Raw genomic sequence first — 13,469 nt, forward strand, 5'->3', positions numbered from 1 at the left:
CTGGTGGCTAGTGGAGCGGCTGCCCAGTAATCAGTGTCCACGCTTGTGCGCACACGGTCCACCCCCTACGGCCACGCTCCCCTTCATCAGCGGCCTCGTGATCCGGAAGGGTGGTGTGTGTGTGACTGACCTTAGGATGAAACCGGAGCCTCCGCTGCAGTGACCCAGCAACCAGGGCATGGGAGTATACAGCGCCGCTGGGAGTGATGAAGCTGCAGTAAAGATGTCTATTAGACCTAGCCTGCTGCAGCCCTTGTAGATTCTCATAAAACAAGTTCTTCTTTTCTTGTCAAAATTTATAGCTAAGAATAGGCTGCCTGAGGCAGGCCCCTGTTAAGTGGCCTGCTACTGAAGGCACCAACTACAAACTGAGCTCCCTGTTCATGGAAGCGGGGTTATAGAGGAGAATGCACTGAACATCTTGGGAACAGTCAAAAGCTTTGAGCCGGTTGGTGCCTCAGATCAAGATCCTACTCTACACCCCAATGTGAATCCTTGTGGAGTCCAGTGTACCCCACAGAAGAAATTAATGTGTCACACCCATTGGCAGCAACCTTAGAATAGCTGCTGACGGGCACAATTGAGAATGGAGGGGGGGGGGGGGGGGGGACATTTGAATCCAGCACATAAATGCAATTCAAATATGTAATTTGTACCTTCCTATTTTAAAATATAATGGATGAACCTCACCCTGTGAGAACAATCTTCATGATCAAGAGATCTCATATGCAAAATAAGTATGAGTTGGTATAGGGCTGGGGAGGGTGCTGCTCGGGCAGCCCCTCCCCCGTCAAGTTAAGGAGATTCAACTGAGGAAGCACAAGGGAACTCTCGTCTGGGACAACAACTGCAGGGAGACCACATCTTTTCAGATGAACATGGGAGGGCGGAAGGCTGCCTAATACTGAAGCACCATCAAATATCAAACCATATGCAACATCTAGTACAAGCATTCCTGGGGGAAGGTCTGCAGCAGACGGATTTGCATACAGTGATGTTATCCAAGCAGTGGGCCAAAGTTGGCTGGAACCCTCATCTGCATATGAAAAGAGAAAAGGGGCGTGCAGGGCATGGCGGCCTTTATGCAGTGCTTGGATGACCCCTAGTTCTCATTAAACACCCCCACCCTCCTTTGGTGTGGGGCTCATGTTGGCCATGCCCCATCCCCTGAAGCATTCAAGCTGATTTCTGGCAGCAGCTAGGGCACTGTAACAGCTCCAGAGCTGTTCTGTAAGGCAAGTAAAAGGGTGTGGGCCCTGCAGCACCACCTGTAGTTTGCATTGTGCGTTGGAAGGCACAAAGTAAGCAGACGGGAGGAGAAGTCAGGATAGTGCGCAAGGGCATCCTTTTCTCTTAGTCCGTAGAGGATGCTGGGGTCACATTAAGAACCATGGGGTATAGACGGGATCCGCAAGAGACATGGGCACTTTAAGACTATCAAAGGGTGTGAACTGGCTCCTCCCTCTATGCCCCTCCTCCAGACTCCAGTTATAGGAACTGTGCCCAGGGAGACGGACATTTCGAGGAAAGGATTTATTGTTAAACTAAGGTGAGCATCTTACAGCTCACAACTTAAAGCATGCCGCAGAACATGGCATTCAACAGAACACAAGCCAACGGCATGAACAATTGCAGCAAAAAGCTGACCAGAAACCATAACACAACATGTGTATAACCACAAGTAATAAATGCAGACACAGTATGGACTGGGACGGGTGCCCAGCATCCTCTACAGACTAAGAGAAAAGGATTTACCGGTAGGTATTAAAATCCTATTTTCTCATACGACCTAGAGGATGCTGGGGTCACATTAAGAACCCATGGGGTTATACCAAAGCTCTTGAACGGGTGGAAGAGTGCGTACGACTCTGCAGCACCGAATGACCCCAACTTGAGGTTATCATCGGCCAAGGTATCAAAACTTGTAAAACTTAGCAAAAGTGTTTACTAAATAGCTGCTCGGCAAAGTTGCAATGCCGAGACTCCCCGACCAGCTGCCAGGATGAACCCACCTTTCTAGTAGAATGGGTCTTCACCTAAATCCAGTAACGGCAATCCGTGCCGTGGAATGAGCATGCTGAATCTTACCACAGATCCAGCGCATAATGGTCTGCATGGAAGCAGGACACCCAATCCTGTTGGGAGCATACAGGACAAACAGAGCCTCTGTTTTCCTAATCTGAACCGTTCTGGTGACATAAATTTTCAAAGTTCTGACCACAGCCAGAGGACTTTGACTCAACGAAGGTGTCAGTGGCCAAAGGCACCATGTGGAAAGATGAACCACCTTCGGCAGAAATTGTGACGTGTCCTCAATTCTGCTCTATCTTCATGAAAGATCAAATAAAGGCTCTTGTGATACTGCATGGTTTGTACTGTTTTCCATGTGCTCCCAGATCTTTCAAGCAAGTAGCATGGTCAAGAAAGTTCTGTTTGAAAAGAACAAACATTTACTGTCATTGTTATGCAAATAAACTTACATTAAAGCTAACAAGAAAGCACACTCGTTCTGTCTTTAAACTGATAAAAGAAACCCCAATAATATGTGCATACCTCCCAACTTTGTCGGCTCGCAAAGAGGGACACACGCGCGCGAAGTCGCGCGCGCTCCCAAAAGGGCGTGGCCTAAGTAAAAGGGGGCGTGGCTTCGCGGGAGGACCCGCGATCGCGAGTCACGCCCCCGTTTTCGGCACTGAGGGGGCATGCCCAGCGCTTTGTGAGCCGCTGGCATGCCACCTCTCCCTCTGACTTCAGTGAATAGACGCTGTGCGCATGCGCACAGCGTCTATTCACCGCTGCTCTGCTAAGCAGGGCAGCGACAGACAGAGCCTCCCAATTGTCCTCCCCACCGCGGGACACTGCGGCCCGCAGGTGGGACAGCGGGACAGTCCCCAAAAAACGGGACTGTCCCGCGAAAATCGGGACAGTTGGGAGGTATGATATGGGCATGCAAAAATTGAGATAAAACTCAGTTTTGCTCCTCTCCACGGAAATCTTTAATAAAAGGCGAAATATTTGTTAGTTCTGAGAGAAACCAGAGCATGACCAAGATTCCACCTGTCGCCTGAGTGCCATGCAGCAGTTCTCATTCAGCTGAAAGTGAGCACCCAATTTGAATGAAAGAAAGCAGATTTCTCACCAGGCTTCCCCTTGCTATAAACATGGTTTGTACTCTTTTCCCATGTGCTCCCAGATCTTTCAAGCAATTAGTGTGGTCAAGAAAGTTCTGTTGAAAAGAAACAAACATTTACTGTAATTTCTATGCAAATGAGCTTACATTAAAGCACACTCGTTCTATCTTTAAACAGATAAAATAAAACCCCAATAAGATGGGGCATGCAAAAATTGAGATAAAACTCAGTTTTGCTCCTCTCCACGGAAATCTTTAGTAAAAGGCGAAAGATTTGTTCGTTCTGAAGAGAAACCAGAGCATGACCAAGATTCCACCTGTCGCCTGAGTGCCATGCCAGCAGTCCTCATTCAGCTCAAAGTGAGCACCCAATTTGAAAGAAAGAAAGCAGATTTGTCACCAGGCTTCCCCTTGCTATAAACATGGTTTGTACTCTTTTCCATGTGCTCCCAGATCTTTCAAGCAATTAGTATGGTCAAGAAAGTTCTGCTTGAAAAGAAACAGACATTTATTGTCATTGTTATGCAAATAAACTTATATTAAAGCTAACAAGAAAGCACACTCGTTCTGTCTTTAAACTGATAAAAGAAACCCCAATAATATGGGGCATGCAAAAATTGAGATAAAACTCAGTTTTGCTCCTCTCCACGGATAATCTTTAATAAAAGGCGAAAGATTTGTTCGTTCTGAAGAGAAACCAGAGCATGACCAAGATTCCACCTGTCGCCTGAGTGCTGTGCCAGCAGTCCTCATTCAGATCAAAGTGAGCGCCCAATTTGAATGAAAGCAGATTTCTCACCTGGCTTCTCCTTGCTATAAGCATGGTTTGTACTGTATTCCATGTGCTCCCAGATCTTTCAAGCAAGTAGCATGGTCAAGAAAGTTCTGTTTGAAAAGAAACAAACATTTACTGTCATTGTTATGCAAATAAACTTACATTAAAGCTAACAGGAGGGGAGGGGGGGGGGGTGTGCAGCGGGAGCCTAATAGCTGTGGGGGCGCTTGTCACAAAAAGAGGCAGCAGCAGGTACTGATGCGGGAGCCAGTCGCGGGATTGGGGGGGTAGCGCGGATAACAATTTGCACTGGATTGTAGGGAGAGGCGGCGCCCGATGCGGCAGCAGTGCGGACCAGGCCAGCGAGTGACTCTCCTTCATGTGCCCTGTGCCCAAATGCAGGGGTGATGGGGGGGGGGACGCGGCGCGGGAGACCATCGCGTGGGGGAGCGGCGGGTAGTCAGTGATGCGGAGCGGACCAGGCCAGCGGGTGACTCTCCTTCATGTGCCCTGTGCCCAAATGCAGGGGTGATGGGGGGGGACGCGGGAGACCATCGCGTGGGGGAGCGGCGGGTAGTCAGTGATAGGCTGATACTGTGGGACCCGGGACCCCGGACTCAGGAGCACAGGCGGCAGCAGGCTGCACATAGCCCACATAACATAGTGGAATGTGTTATGATCGCAGAGGTGGGGGGGCGGCGGCACGGCAGGGTTGCAGAAGTAGGCACACAGTCAGTCAACTCACTTTTGAAGGCAGAGTCAGACAGACGTGTTGGGCGCACACGAGCAGCTCCTCTGTTTCTGCTGAGGCACATGATAAAAAAGTGTTCTCTTTCACTTTCGTTCACTAAGCAGTGCCGCCCTCCAGTGGTCGCCGCCCATAGGCAGCTGCCTAAAGCTGCCTAGTGGTAGCGCCGGCCCTGGCTGAATGAGAACTGCTGGCATGGCACTCAGGCGACAGGTGGAATCTTGGTCATGCTCTGGTTTCTCTTCAGAACTAACAAATATTTCGCCTTTTATTAAAGATTTCCGTGGAGAGGAGCAAAACTGAGTTTTATCTCAATTTTTGCATGCCCCATATCATACCTCCCAACTGTCCCGATTTTCGCGGGACAGTCCCGTTTTTTGGGGACTGTCCCGCTGTCCCACCTGCGGGCCGCAGTGTCCCGCGGTGGGGAGGACAGTTGGGAGGCTCTGTCTGTCGCTGCCCTGCTTAGCAGAGCAGCGGTGAATAGACGCTGTGCGCATGCGCACAGCGTCTATTCACTGAAGTCAGAGGGAGAGGTGGCATGCCAGCGGCTCACAGAGCGCTGGGCATGCCCCCTCAGTGCCGAAAACGGGGGCGTGACTCGCGATCGCGGGTCCTCCCGCGAAGCCACACCCCCTTTTACTTAGGCCACGCCCTTTTTGGGAGCGCGCGCGACTTCGCCGCGCGTGTGTCCCTCTATGCGAGCCGACAAAGTTGGGAGGTATGCCCATATTATTGGGGTTTCTTTTATCAGTTTAAAGACAGAACGAGTGTGCTTTCTTGTTAGCTTTAATGTAAGTTTATTTGCATAACAATGACAGTAAATGTTTGTTTCTTTTCAAACAGAACTTTCTTGACCATGCTACTTGCTTGAAAGATCTGGGAGCACATGGAAAACAGTACAAACCATGCAGTATCACAAGAGCCTTTATTTGATCTTTCATGAAGATAGAGCAGAATTAAGGACACGTCAACAATTTCTGCCGAAGGTGGTTCATCTTTCCACATGGTGCCTTTGGCCACTGACACCTTCGTTAAGTCAAAGTCTCTGGCTGTGGTCAGAACTTTGAAAATTTATGTCACCAGAACGGTTCAGATTAGGAAAACAGAGGCTCTGTTTGTCCTGTATGCTCCCAACAGGATTGGGTGTCCTGCTTCCATGTAGACCATTATGCGCTGGATCTGTGGTAAGATTCAGCATGCTCAATCCACGGCAGGATTGCCGTTACTGAATTAGGTGAAGACCCATTCTACTAGAAAGGTGGGTTCATCCTGGGCAGCTGGTCGGGGAGTCTCGGCATTGCAACTTTGCCGAGCAGCTATTTAGTAAACACTTTTGCTAAGTTTTACAAGTTTGATACCTTGGCTGATGATAACCTCAAGTTGGGTCATTCGGTGCTGCAGAGTCGTACGCACTCTCCCACCCGTTCAAGAGCTTTGGTATAACCCCATGGTTCTTAATGTGACCCCAGCATCCTCTAGGTCGTATGAGAAAATAGGATTTTAATACCTACCGGTAAATCCTTTTCTCTTAGTCCGTAGAGGATGCTGGGCACCCGTCCCAGTCCATACTGTGTCTGCAGTTATTACTTGTGGTTATACACATGTTGTGTTATGGTTCTGGTCAGCTTTTTGCTGCAATTGTTCATGCCGTTGGCTTGTGTTCTGTTGAATGCCACGTTCTGCGGCATGCTTAAGGTGTGAGCTGGTAAGATGCTCACCTTAGTTTAACAATAAATCCTTTCCTCGAAATGTCCGTCTCCCTGGGCACAGTTCCTATAACTGGAGTCTGGAGGAGGGGCATAGAGGGAGGAGCCAGTTCACACCCTTTGAAAGTATTAAAGTGCCCATGTCTCTTGCGGATCCCGTCTATACCCCATGGTTCTTAATGTGACCCCAGCATCCTCTACGGACTAAGAGAAAAGGATGCCCTTGCGCACTATCCTGTCCTGACTTCTCCTCCCGTCTGCTTACATTGTGCCTTCCAACGCACAATGCGAACTACAGGTGGTGCTGCAGGGCCCACACCCTTTTACTTGCCTTACAGAACAGCTCTGGAGCTGTTACAGTGCCCAGCTGCTGCAAGAAATCAGCTTGAATGCTTCAGGGGATGGGGCATGGCCAACATGAGCCCCACACCAAAGGAGGGTGGGGGTGTTTAATGCGAACTAGGGGTCATCCAAGCACCGCAAAAGGCCGCCATGCCCTGCATGCCCCTTTTCTCTTTTCATATGCAGATGAGGGTTCCAGCCAACTTTGGCCCACTGCTTGGATGACATCACCGTATGCAAATCCGTCTTCTGGTCGACTCTCGTATAATTCAGATCTCTTTGTCTCAGGTCTCTCTCCAGCCTAGTTTGCTGTCTGTTTCCACTTCTCTTTCTTGAGCCGCTCCCTTCTATGCCCTTGCGCACTATCCTGACTTCTCCCGTCTGCTTACTTTGTGCCTTCCAACGCACAATGCGAACTACAGGTAGTGCTGCAGGGCCCACACCCTTTTATTTGCCTTACAGAGCAGCTCTGGAGCTGTTACAGTGCCCAGCTGCTGCAAGAAATCAGCTTGAATGCTTCAGGGGCTGGGGCATAGCCAACATGAGCCCCACACCGAAGGAGGGTGGAGGTGTTTAATGCGAACTAGGGGTCATCCAAGCGCCGCAAAAGGCCGCCATGCCCTGCATAACCCTTTTCTCTTTTCATATGCAGATGAGGGTTCCAGCCAAGTTTGGCCCACTGCTTGGATGACATCACCGTATGCAAATTCGTCTCCTGCAGACCTTCCCCCAGGAATGCTTGTACTAGTTATTGCATATGGTTTGATATTTGATGGTGCTTCAGTATTAGGCAGCCTTCCGCCCTCCCATGTTCATCTGAAAAGATGTGGTCTCCCTGCAGTTGTTGTCCCCAGACGAGAGTTCCCTTGTGCCTCCTCAGTTGAATCTCCTTAACTTGACGGGGGAGGGGCTTGCCCGAGCAGCCACCCTCCCCAGCCCTATCCCAACTCATACTTATTTTGCATATGAGATCTCTATATCATGAAGATTGTTCTCACAGGGTGAGGTTCATCCATTATATTTTAAAATAGGAAGGTTCAAATTACATATTTGAATTGCATCTATGTGCTGGATTCAAATGTCCCCCCCCCCTTCCTTTCTCAATTGTGCCCGTCAGCAGCTATTCTAAGGTTGCTGCCAATGGGTGTGACACATTAATTTCTTCTGTGGGGTACACTGGACTCCACAAGGATTCACATTGGGGTGTAGAGTAGGATCTTGATCTGAGGCACCAACCGGCTCAAAGCTTTTGACTGTTCCCAAGATGCTCAGCGCATTCTCCTCTATAACCCCGCTTCCATGAACAGGGAGCTCAGTTTGTAGTTGGTGCCTTCAGTAGCAGGCCACTTAACAGGGGCCTGCCTCAGGCAGCCTATTCTTAGCTATTAATTTTGACAAGAAAATAAGAACTTTTTTTATGAGAATCTACAAGGGCTGCAGCAGGCTAGGTCTAATAGACATCTTTACTGCAGCTTCATCACTCCCAGCGGCGCTGTATACTCCCGTGCCCTGGTTGCTGGATCACTGCAGCGGAGGCTCCGGTTTCTTCCTAAGGTCAGTCACACACACACCGCCCTTCCGGATCACGAGGCCGCTGATGAGGGGGAGCGTGGCCGTAGGGGGTGGACCGTGTGCGCACTGGCGTGGACACTGATTACTGGGCAGCCGCTCCACAAGCCATCAGGTACAGTTAAGGAGCACAGGTCTGGGGGTTTTTCTCCCATATTAAACCAATTTTGTACTGCCCGCAGCGCATTGTGATAGGTAATAGGGCCTGATTCAGGTTGGGTTGCAATCACAATAAGCGATCCAACTGCAAAAATTGCTAAGAGCATACGCATGTGCCTGCATTTTCTGCGGCACCCCGCAGAGAATGCGATCGCCTCTGCCTGTCAATCGGGGCAGGGGGGGAGAGGGGGGTCAGCAACACTCCATTTCCAAGTCAGGGATGGAGCGGTGCGGGGGCAAGGCTTCAAAATGGGGTCTGCAACGGAGGAGACACAGGGGGCGTGGTCACAGCGGCTGTATGACATCACATTCAGCCGCTGTGATCACAAAAATGGTGGCGGCTTCCTGCGCGCACATACAGTCTGCACCAGCAGAAGGCTACACCATTTTTTATGATCACGCTGAACTGCAGTGCGACTGCAATTACAGCATGGTCAAGAAGGGAGGCGTCATGCTGGGTGGCCATGTCCTGTCACTGTGCAGGAGCCAGCACCGCTCACACACTAGTCCCCGGGTGCAGCCCCCAACCCCCGGGACACCCGGAGCAACAAAATGTAGATTCAGGCCACCAGGCCACGCCCCTACCTATGAAACCATGCCTCCTTTTTACCATTGCGCTGCTTATCTGCGTGCACTGCATTACAATCTCCTTCGCCACCTCTCTAGGTGTCACCAGTGATAGTGACACCTCTGCCATGCTTGTAGCAGCTGGTCCTAAGATCTACGCCTCAAGCCCTGAGTGTTTGCCCTTGTGACTTGTTGATCATCATAGCGAAGCAGATGCTTACAGAAAACTGCAGGGGCTTAGATTGAAAATAAAAAAATTGATGGGTATAAGGTAGAGAGGAGCGGGTTCGGTTCTCCGAGAACCGAATTCCCCACGAACTCCACGTGGTTTACACTGGTCCGAGGCAGGCTCGGTTGTTCCCGCCTGACTCGGAAAACCTGAACAAGGGAAAATGTCATCATCCCGCTGTCGGATTCTCGCGAGATTCGGATTTCATATAAAGAGCTGCGTGTTGCCGCCATTTTTACTCGTGCATTGAAGAGAGAGTGGAGAGGACGTGGCTATGTTCTCTCAGTGGAAATCTCAATATCAGTGCTCAGTATCAGTGGTTACTTATTGCTGCTCAGTAATACTAGTAGTGTGTCTCTCCTGCTCAGTGTCAGTTCTCAGTAGTATCCTCATCAGTGCTCAGTATCACTGCTCATTGTCTTGTGCTGCATTGTGGTGCTCAGCATACTACAGTACATTACTAATAGTCCAGTGCTGCATCTTGCTGCTCAGTGTCAGTTCTAGTATCCTCATCAGTGCTCACTATCACTGCTCATTACATTGTGGTGTTCTGTATACTACAGTAACATAGTAATATAGTAACATATAGTAATATAGTTTTTGAGGTTGAAAAGAGGCAAATTGCCCATCGTGTTCAACCTGTTTTAAGTTGTGATGATTCTACATACTTGCTGAATAATGTTTTATGACTAGTTAACTACTACAACTCATGTTACCCCCGGATTAACCATGTTGATATTTTAAGTATTATAACCTTGGATAGCTTTTTCATTCAGAAATGTATCCATTCCTTTTTTAAATCCAATTACAGAGTCCACCATTACCACCTTCCCTGGCAGGGAATTCCACATCCTGATTGCCCTAACAGTGAAGATCATAGTATCTCACCTGGCAGGTAAGTAGGAGTTGGGCTAGAGCTGTGGAGGATTGCTGCTTGGGCACCCCCTGTCAAGTGAAGGAGATCCAACTGAGGCAGCACAAGGGAACTCTCGAAAGAAGAACAAGGCTAGAGGAAGATCTGAGACAAAGAAATCTGACTTTTACCAGAGCTGACCAGAGGAAAGCACAAACACAGTCCCCCACTACCACAAATAATGCAGTCGAGTTACCCACATTTGGGGAAATCACAGGGGTCAGCATACCCAGAATGCAATGAATGAACCTCACCATGGGAGAACAATCTTCATGACCATGGTATCTCCTATGCAAAATAAGTATGATTTGGGATAGGGCTGGGGAGGGCCGCTGCTCAGGCACATCTCTGTCAAGTAAAGGAGATTCAACTGAGGCAGCACAAGGGAACTCTCATCTGGGGACAACAACTGCAGGGAGAACACATATTTTCAGATGAACATGGGAGGGCAGAAGGCTGCCTAAAACTGAAGCACCCCCAAACAACAAACCAAATGCAACTACTAGTGCAAGCATTCCTGGGGGAAGGCCTGCAGCAGATGGATTTGCATATGGTGATGTCATCCAAGCAGTGGGTCAAAGTTGGCTTCAACCCTCGTCTGCATATGAAAAGAAAAAAGTGGTGTGCAGGGCATGGCGGTCTTTTGCGGCGCTTGGATGACCCCTAGTTCGCATTAAACACCTCCACCCTCCTTCGGTGTGGAGCTCATGTTGGCTATGCCCCAGCCCCTGAAGCATTCAAGCTGATTTCTTGCAGCAGCTGGGCACTGTAACAGCTCCAGAGCTGCTCTGTAAAGCAAGTAAAAGGGTGTGGGCCCTGCAGCACTACCTGTAGTTTGCATTGTGCGTTGGAAGGCACAAAGTAAGCAGACGGGAGAAGTCAGGATAGTGCACAAGGGTATAGAAGGAGGGGCTCAAGAAAAAAGAAGTGGAAACAGACAGCAAACTAGGCTGGAGAGAGACCTGAGACAAAGAGATCTGAATTATATGAGAGCCGACCAGGGGAAACACAAATTATGCAGTCAAGTTTCCCACATTTGGGGAAATCGCAGGGGCAGCACACCCAGAGTGCAATGGGTGAGCCTTGCCCTGGGAGAAGCATCTTCATGATCATAGTATCTCACCTGGCAGGTAAGTAGGAGTTGGGCTAGAGCTGGGGAGGGTCGCTGCTCGGGCACCCCCCTGTCAAGTGAAGGAGATCCAACTGAGGCAGCACAAGGGAACTCTCGAAAGAAGAACAAGGCTAGAGGAAGATCTGAGACAAAGAAATCTGACTTTTACCAGAGCTGACCAGAGGAAAGCACAAACACAGTCCCCCACTACCACAAATAATGCAGTTTAGTTTCCCACATTTGGGGAAATCACAGGGGTCAGCATACCCAGAATGCAATGGATGAACCTAACCCTGGGAGAACAATCTTCATGACCATGGTATCTCCTATGCAAAATAAGTATGATTTGGGATAGGGCTGGGGAGGGCCGCTGCTCAGGCACATCTCTGTCAAGTAAAAGAGATTCAACTGAGGCAGCACAAGGGAACTCTCATCTGGGGACAACAACTGCAGGGAGAACACATATTTTCAGATGAACATGGGAGGGCAGAAGGCTGCCTAAAACTGACGCACCCCCAAACAACAAACCAAATGCAACTACTAGTGCAAGCATTCCTGGGGGAAGGCCTGCAGCAGATGGATTTGCATATGGTGATGTCATCCAAGCAGTGGGTCAAAGTTGGCTTCAACCCTCGTCTGCATATGAAAAGAAAAAAGGGGTGTGCAGGGCATGGCGGCCTTTTGCGGCGCTTGGATGACCCCTAGTTCGCATTAAACACCTCCACCCTCCTTCGGTGTGGGGCTCATGTTGGCTATGCCCCAGCCCCTGGAGCATTCAAGCTGATTTCTTGCAGCAGCTGGGCACTGTAACAGCTCCAGAGCTGCTCTGTAAAGCAAGTAAAAGGGTGTGGGCCCTGCAGCACTACCTGTAGTTTGCATTGTGCGTTGGAAGGCACAAAGTAAGCAGACGGGAGAAGTCAGGATAGTGCACAAGGGTATAGAAGGGAGGGGCTCAAGAAAAAGTAGTGGAAACAGACAGCAAACTAGGCTGGAGAGCGACCTGAGACAAAGAGATCTGAATTATATGAGAGCCGACCAGGGGAAACACAAATTATGCAGTCAAGTTTCCCACATTTGGGGAAATCGCAGGGGCAGCACACCCAGAGTGCAATGGGTGAGCCTTGCCCTGGGAGAAGCATCTTCATGATCATAGTATCTCACCTGGCAGGTAAGTAGGAGTTGGGCTAGAGCTGGGGAGGGTCGCTGCTCGGGCACCCCCCTGTCAAGTGAAGGAGATCCAACTGAGGCAGCACAAGGGAACTCTCGAAAGAAGAACAAGGCTAGAGGAAGATCTGAGACAAAGAAATCTGACTTTTACCAGAGCTGACCAGAGGAAAGCACAAACACAGTCCCCCACTACCACAAATAATGCAGTTGAGTTTCCCACATTTGGGGAAATCACAGGGGTCAGCATACCCAGAATGCAATGAATGAACCTAACCCTGGGAGAACAATCTTCATGACCATGGTATCTCCTATGCAAAATAAGTATGATTTGGGATAGGGCTGGGGAGGGCCGCTGCTCAGGCACATCTCTGTCAAGTAAAGGAGATTCAACTGAGGCAGCACAAGGGAACTCTCATCTGGGGACAACAACTGCAGGGAGAACACATATTTTCAGATGAACATGAGAGGGCAGAAGGCTGCCTAATACTGAAGCACCCCCAAACAACAAACCAAATGCAACAACTAGTGCAAGCATTCCTGGGGGAAGGCCTGCCGCAGATGGATTTGCATATGGTGATGTCATCCAAGCAGTGGGTCAAAGTTGGTTCAAACACCTTTGCAAAGTTCTATAAGTTTGATACCCTGGCTGAGGAGGACCTCCTGTTTGCTCAATCGGTGCTGCAGAGTTATCCGCACTCTCCTGCCCGTTTGGGAGCTTTGGTATAATCCCCATGGTCCTTACGGAGTCCCCAGCATCCTCTAGGACGTAAGAGAAAATAAGATTTTAAACCTACCGGTAAATCTTTTTCTCGTAGTCCGTAGAGGATGCTGGGTGCCCGTCCCAAGTGCGGTCTACTTCTGCAAGACTTGTATATAGTTATTGCTTACATAAGGGTTATATGTTAGTTTTCATCGGTCTTGGACTGATGCTATGTTGTTTTCATACTGTTAACTGGGTAGTATATCACAAGTTATACGGTGTGATTGGTGTGGCTGGTATGAATCTTGACCTTGGATTAACAAAAATCCTTTCCTCGTACTGTCCGTCTC

General features: G+C 49.4%; 7 non-coding genes and 2 pseudogenes across 7 annotated transcripts; 1 reads left to right on the top strand and 8 right to left on the bottom strand.

Annotated features, from left to right (window-relative positions):
- Positions 1-2,932: 2,932 nt before the first annotated feature.
- On the bottom strand, positions 2,933-3,043 carry LOC135006965 (U5 spliceosomal RNA). Its single transcript, XR_010207027.1, has one exon. It is a non-coding gene; the product is annotated as a U5 spliceosomal RNA (small nuclear RNA).
- A 274-nt stretch (positions 3,044-3,317) lies between these two features.
- Positions 3,318-3,433, bottom strand: LOC135006880 (U5 spliceosomal RNA). Its single transcript, XR_010206946.1, has one exon. It is a non-coding gene; the product is annotated as a U5 spliceosomal RNA (small nuclear RNA).
- A 286-nt stretch (positions 3,434-3,719) lies between these two features.
- On the bottom strand, positions 3,720-3,836 carry LOC135006949 (U5 spliceosomal RNA). Its single transcript, XR_010207012.1, has one exon. It is a non-coding gene; the product is annotated as a U5 spliceosomal RNA (small nuclear RNA).
- Positions 3,837-4,880: 1,044 nt separating this feature from the next.
- On the top strand, positions 4,881-4,993 carry LOC135006960 (U5 spliceosomal RNA). The gene has a single exon (XR_010207023.1). It is a non-coding gene; the product is annotated as a U5 spliceosomal RNA (small nuclear RNA).
- A 5,289-nt stretch (positions 4,994-10,282) lies between these two features.
- Positions 10,283-10,446, bottom strand: LOC135007097 (U1 spliceosomal RNA). The gene has a single exon (XR_010207153.1). It is a non-coding gene; the product is annotated as a U1 spliceosomal RNA (small nuclear RNA).
- A 691-nt stretch (positions 10,447-11,137) lies between these two features.
- Positions 11,138-11,279, bottom strand: LOC135007276 (U1 spliceosomal RNA; annotated as a pseudogene).
- Positions 11,280-11,431: 152 nt separating this feature from the next.
- LOC135007069 (U1 spliceosomal RNA) lies at positions 11,432-11,595 on the bottom strand. The gene has a single exon (XR_010207126.1). It is a non-coding gene; the product is annotated as a U1 spliceosomal RNA (small nuclear RNA).
- A 691-nt stretch (positions 11,596-12,286) lies between these two features.
- On the bottom strand, positions 12,287-12,428 carry LOC135007278 (U1 spliceosomal RNA; annotated as a pseudogene).
- A 152-nt stretch (positions 12,429-12,580) lies between these two features.
- Positions 12,581-12,744, bottom strand: LOC135006974 (U1 spliceosomal RNA). The gene has a single exon (XR_010207036.1). It is a non-coding gene; the product is annotated as a U1 spliceosomal RNA (small nuclear RNA).
- Between the last annotated feature and the right edge of the window lie 725 nt (positions 12,745-13,469).

The sequence above is a fragment of the Pseudophryne corroboree genome, unplaced genomic scaffold (genome assembly GCF_028390025.1).
Source record: "Pseudophryne corroboree isolate aPseCor3 unplaced genomic scaffold, aPseCor3.hap2 scaffold_218, whole genome shotgun sequence".
Taxonomy (NCBI): Eukaryota; Metazoa; Chordata; class Amphibia; order Anura; family Myobatrachidae; genus Pseudophryne; species Pseudophryne corroboree.